Below are 6,871 nucleotides of genomic sequence, written 5' to 3'. Positions count from 1 at the left end.
CATGCCCGCGGGTCATGTGACAGCGCACTTCCGGGTTCGGGTCGAGAGCGGTGTGACGACAGCCAGGTTGCCAGCCCTGATCGGCGCGCTGGAGTGAGAGGCACAAAGCGTGAGTGTTACGCCAGAATAGCAACAGCTGGCAACCCTGCAACAAGTAAAGGCACAAGCGGAACAAAAATTTGATCTGCCGGTTAAAGTGCCGGTAGATGAAACCCTCGGATCACCATTAAAGTATTTCTTGTGCATTTGTAATTGCTCTAAGTAGTAACAAGTAACATGGAATGCAAATAGATATTTTGTCTATTTAATTTACACCCGTCATGGCAAATTGCCTCTCATTTTTATGTTCCCTTTCCTTTAGACTGAGTCCTCGCCCTGTACCAGGAAAGAAAAACCTGGTTCCTAACAAACGTAATTCACCGCCCTGAGATTCTCACATCAGCCCTGCCGAAAACACAGCTGTTTTGGCAGCTTTGAGTTTTTGCTTGATGGTTTAGCAGGTCATACCAGTTTACGATAATCATTCTAGCTAGTTTAGCTGGTAATACCAGCATGATCAACTGGTGGCACACCTAGCTAAAACATCAAAAAGCAACAAGATCTGGGACATGGCCTTATAAGACCATCTTAGACCAGCTAAAACCAACTACCAGCATGAGCTGTTTTTTTTTCTTTTCAGCAGGGAGGTGTCTGTATAATATTCATTTGAAAATATTATACAGGTATTTATTGAGAAAGCAAGTGCACTATTTGAGTTTTAGCAATAACTGCACCTTAGTGGTATAACACATTTTTGTCTCTTTCCTGAATCCCACACTTATTTTTTATTCATTTTACATTTACAGCATTTGGCAGATGCCCTTAGCCAGAGCGACTTACATAAGTGCTTTAAGTATTCATGACACTTAAATGTCTCTGATCCAATACACAGTCTTTAAAAGGCTATATGATTCATTGAAAGAAAAAGCATCCAACACCTGTATCATCCATGTGACAAAGTAATTGCCCCCTGAACCTAGTACTTGGTTGTGCCACCTTTGGCAGCAACAGGTGCAATAAAACACTTGTGGTGAGAGGAGATCAGTCTTTGATGTAGACAAATTTTCACCCACTGTTCCCTATAGAATTATTTTAATTCAACCACATTGGAGGGTTTCCAACTATGAACTGCCCATTTAAGGTTCCCCATCTCAGTGTGGTTCAAGTCAGAACTTTGACGAAGCCACTAGAAAGCATTAAGATTACTATTATTATTATTTTATTATTTTTCAGCCATTCAGAGGTAGACTTGCACTTGTGCTTTGGGGGCATTGTCCTGCTGTATAACCCAATTGCGCTTCAGCTTCAGATCACAGGCTGATGAGCAGACACTCTTCCTCAGCACGTTCTGGTAGGCTGCTGAATTCAAGTGTCCCTCAGTTATGGCAAGTCACCCTGGCCTTGAAGTAGCAAAGCATCTGCACACCGTCACACTACCTCCACCATGTTTGACAATGGGCAGCATTTTTGACATGTATTTAAAATACAAAATTATATTTTGTAATTTGTATTTGGGTTACATCATAAAAATGATTATGTAATTTGTAACAAAATACTTTGATGTTCAATGTGTTTGTATTTTGAAAATACAAAAAATACTTCACCCAAAATGCATGTGTGATGTCATGTGTGCAAAACGTTTGTGCATACACAAGGTGGAAGTTTAGATTATTCAGGCATTTTAATGAATGGTCATTAGAGCCAATAGTTCATCACTTGTGTTGAACCAAAAGATTTACAAGTTCTATTCAGGCCTATTTGTGTTTAAAGTTTTTAAGATGGTACTGATTGAAGTGCTTGAATTGTATATGTCGTTTTTCATTTAAAATGTTGTTTTAAGTTATTTGCCTCTGTGGTTAAGAAAAGGAAGAAGTTTTGTCAATTAAATTACAAAAAAAAATCTTTAAAAAAAGTTTAGCATTACTTTTTCATTTTATTCATTTCCATCCATCCATCATCTACCGCTTTTCCGGGTCGGATCGCGGGGGCAGCAGTCTAAGCAGGGAAACCCTCTCCCACTTCATCCAGCTCCTCTAGGTGCAGCCAGGGTGCTGAGGGTGTCTGGTTTGGTGACCTCAGGATTAGGTCTCTGCTTTTTGCAGATGATGTGGTTCTGTTGGCCTCATCAGACGTGACCTTCAGCTCTCACTGGAGCAGTTCGCAGCCGAGTGTGAAGCGGCTGGGATGAGAATCAGCACCTCCAAATCCGAGACCATGGTCCTCAGCTGGAAAAGGGTGGAGTGCTCTCTCCGGGTCGGGGAGGGGGTCCTTCCCCAAGTGGAGGAGTTTAAGTATCTCAGGATCTTGTTCACGAGTGAGGGGACAATGGAGCGGGAGATTGACAGGCGGATCGGTGTAGTGTCCGCAGTGATGCGGGTGCTGCATCGGTCTGTCATGGTGAAGAAAGAGCTGAGCCAAAAGGCAAAGCTCTCGATTTACCAGTCGATCTACATTCCTACCCTCACCTATGGTCACGAGCTGTGGGTAGTGACCGAAAGAACAAGATTGCGAGTGCAAGCGGCCAAAATGAGTTTTCTCCGCAGGGTGGCTGGGCTCTCCCTTAGAGATAGGGTGAGGAGCTCGGTCATTCGGGAGGGACTCAGAGTAGAGCTGCTGCTCCTCCGCATTGAGAGGAGTCAGATGAGGTGGCTCGGGCATCTGATTAGGATGCCTCCTGGACGCCTCCCTGGTGAGGTGTTCCGGGCATGTCCCACTGGGAGGAGGCCCCGGGGAAGACCCAGGACACGCTGGAGGGACTATGTCTCTCGGTTGGCCTGGGAACGCCTCGGGATTCCCCCAGAGGAGCTGGATGAAGTGGCCGGGGAGAGGGAAGTCTGGGTTTCCCTGCTGAGACTGCTGCCCCCGCGACCCGACCTCGGATAAGCGGAAGTAAATGGATGGATGGACCTGTTGTTTACTCAGGTTGTCCTTTGTATTATAGTAAATGTGTTTGGAGATCAGACACAATTAAGTGTTATAGATATGCAAAAATAAAGGGAATCACAAAGGGAACAAATATTTTGTCCCGGCACTGTAGATAAATACTACTGTTCTTCGTCAGCCTTCACAAGCACACTGATTCAAATGGCCAAGCATAAAAGTAATATGAACTTGCAACATGCAACATGGCAGTCTAGCCTCTCACCTCAAGGGTCGCATCCCACGTCTGCTGCGCGAATGTGAAGTCTGCATGCTCATGCCGTGTCACTCCGCTTTCCACTGCAGTCCAAAGATATGCATTAAGGAGAACGAAAGCTGTGACTTTCCTATTGTGTGCAAAACACACACACAAGCACAGAGAATATGAATAAGTATGGACATGACAAGTAAACTCATGCAGTTCTGGAAACTACTAAAATTATACATATGCATTGGGGAAAACTGTGTTCCATGACATCACTCAGAGCCACTGAAAAAATTGTAGCTTTAAATGATGTGTTTTCAGCTACCGATTATTTAGATATTACAATTATTATGTGTTGTACATATTGTATTATTCAAATTATACATTCTGATTTAATTTTGTGATGTATTATTAGTGATTTAACTTAAAGATGACCAAACCAGACCCTTACAACGTACTGTACTAAAAAAATACCTATTTTCACCACTAGGTGGCATCAAACAACAGCAAAACCGCCTAATTGAGTACCATTCAATACCCTTCTGACTAGAACGTTTTAAATTTCATGCATTTTTGACAGTAAAAATACCTTAAACAAGATGCCATAATGCTGTCCCATTTATGTCATTTTGTTGGAAAATCACTATGGAACATGGTGTCCTGGTTATGGCTGCAAACCTCCAGTGCTGTGCCTCTATGCTGTGCGAGCACGTTCTAGCCCCTTATTTGGGCATGTGTGCCCTGTGATGAATTGGCATTTTTCCCGGGTGTTCCTCCACAGATTCTCTGTGACTCCAGAGGCAGAGATGGGCAGTATTTCAATTAAATGTATTTAAAATAATTACTTTTCATTATTTTCTAATTTGTATTTAACTGAATGGAAAATATATTACATTTGTAACAAAATACTTTGAGAGATTGTATTTTTTGTGTTTAAAATATTTAAATACTTAATAAAAATGTATTTTATTCATTTATTTTCTGCTATTGTAAGAACCTTCATCACCAGGTTTACAGACCTGTAAATATAGCCCATAACTGTCTTTGGCTAGATGTCAGTAAATCACGTGACACACCCTGTTGGACCCAGCTTGCTCGTTGTGAACTTCATTTTCCCTTGAGCTGTAATCCAAGGAAAGAAGCTGCTTTGGTGCTCGGTGCAAATTGCCTTAAGGGAAAGTATGCAGTAAAATGTGCTGTCAGATATTGCTCACTGAATGTCATTATAGGGCAGAAAAATATAGCAATTAGCAAACAGCAGTGCTGTGCTCTAGAACTTGTGGATTCACTTGCTAGCCTGTTAGTGGCATTCTAGTTAATTTCGACTGGCATGCCCAGGCAGGGGCATATTCTGCCATATATGGAGGCCTTCAATAGCGATAAATCAGGCTAGCTACTTTTGTTCCCAAGGACAAAACTCAATTTGCATCAGCTATTCGTAGGTATTTTCATAGCCATTGAGGTTGTATAAAATGGAGAACCTACTGGTCAACTTAGCATCGCATATATATGCATGGTTCAGTTTTTTTTTTTGAGCGTATGTCTATGTTTCTTTGTTGAGTTTGCGCATGTAAGACAAACCAGTTAATTCATGCATTATCATAATTAACGCTCACGCACGCTTTGACACCCCTCTCAGGCACCGCCATGATTTCTGTGTAAAACCCTGGTATAAATTAAGTATGTAGTGGTTCTGAAAACGAGACCGACACCGCAATACAAATGTTCATGATCTCGTATCGCGGCTCTGTTCTGGAACCATGCTAACCCCCCCCCCAACCACAACTTGCTGCTGCAGGTGCAGCCTGTTGAGCTCACATTACTTTTCTAATGTTACAAAAGTCATTTTTCATTACACAATTAATGCTAATGCATGCAAATCATACTGTACTGTTTTACATGTATTTTTGTATTTTCAAATGACAAAATACTTGTATTTTAATTAAAAATATTTTGTCACACTGGTATTTTATGTTTTTTATTTTCAAATTTGATGCGGAAGTATGTGTACTGTAATCTGTCACATAATGTTTTTTTGATGTACTGTATTTGTGCCCATCTCTGACCATAGGAAGAGTGGGTTCTTTCACAGTGCATTCTGGATTGCACTCACTGCATTCTGGATTGCACTGACTGCACTCTGGATTGCAGTCAATTCACTCTGGATTGCACTCACTGCATTGCACTCACTCTGGATTGCACTTACTGCATTGCACTCACTTTGGATTGTAATTCCAACCATGTAGGAATTCCTAATATTTATACGCGCGGCTCATTTAGCATGTAACTGAGCATAGGCTATGTGTTATATCACTCCCAGCAGCTGTGCCCCCCCCCACCCGCTCCCATATGCTGGTCCTCCAACCCAGAGGTAAGTCTGCTCCTGGCCCCCTGCAGGAAAACACTCAGCTATGCTATTACAAAACCAAAGTGCCGAATGCACACTGGGCAGAGCTGCTCCTTGCAGGTCCCTTTTATTACTCCTGTAAAGGTTGTGAGAGTAAGGCGCTTATGTTTTGAGGGCAGGAGGCTGGCAGATGTGGGCTTCTGTTTTGCACCATGTGGCTCTGAGCTGGGCCGAGCCCAGCCGATGGCAGTCCTTTTCCTCTTAGATCAAACTGCATAAACAAAGCAAAACAGTATTTCATACTACGTATGAAGAATAGATGTTTTTCCATCCACTGTCTCTGTAATCCAGTTCTTTCCCTTCGTGTTTTGCTGCTTTGGAATCAGCTTTAGCTGCTTTTTGGCTATGGTCAGCCCGTCCATTTTATGTAATTCCTGTTGATATGTCAACCTTCAGTTCTGATAAGCAACCCCAAGGCCTACTTTGATTTCTCTTTCTTCCTTCTTCTGTTATTTTGTTGCATAAATGTTGCATCTACATTCAGCCTTACGTAACTCATAGACTAAATGCTCCCCGGCAACTGGCACTTCTCTGGTTGCTTTTCCTTCCTGTGGGACACTTTTTAAATTCCCAGCACTCAACAACACATGCATTCCATGCCTGTCTACAGAAGCTGTAGCGCCTTATGATGTGATAAGCTACCTGGGCTGTTCACATTGTCTCTGAAAGCCTTGCTGTCAGACTTGCTGGAGAGATGTCTTTCACGCCTTAAGATGTATTTTCTTTAAAGCCAACACTGGAAATCTGGGTGAACTAGATCACAGTGAGAAGAAACAGGATGTTGGACTTATAAGGTAGAGCAATAAGGATGAAGAGTTCTGGCCCTCAAGCACCACAGGGTGGGCTGGTATTCAGTTAACCTTGATTTTCCTTCATACCTCCAGGGTTGTGAATTCTCTTCCTGGATAAATGGTTCTGGGAAACTGAGCAAAATGCAATGGACGTAAAGTCATCTAACATGATATTTCCAGAAACTGGTATATAACAGTGGTATATTACATGAATTAATGATAACATTCAAAACGTATCATCTAATTGACAAACTCATTTGACAACCTGCTGACATGAAGTTAGTATTCGCTTTGCTGGCATTGTTTGAGATAATTCCTTTCTCAGTATTCACCACCAGGTGGCAGATCAGTGCATCCTTAGCATCCAAGCTATTGGAAGGGCTGCCATACCCTGATCATTAAGGGTTGGAGACTTTGAAATGTACATTTTAATAAGTACAGGAGTAAGACCTGAAAGTGCTGTGAGGTGGGTTAGTGTCTGTGTTTCTCTTCAATACATCACAGTAAATC

This window comes from Paramormyrops kingsleyae, chromosome 19, assembly GCF_048594095.1.
Source record: "Paramormyrops kingsleyae isolate MSU_618 chromosome 19, PKINGS_0.4, whole genome shotgun sequence".
Classification (NCBI taxonomy): Eukaryota; Metazoa; Chordata; class Actinopteri; order Osteoglossiformes; family Mormyridae; genus Paramormyrops; species Paramormyrops kingsleyae.
This window is presented reverse-complemented; position numbering follows the sequence as displayed.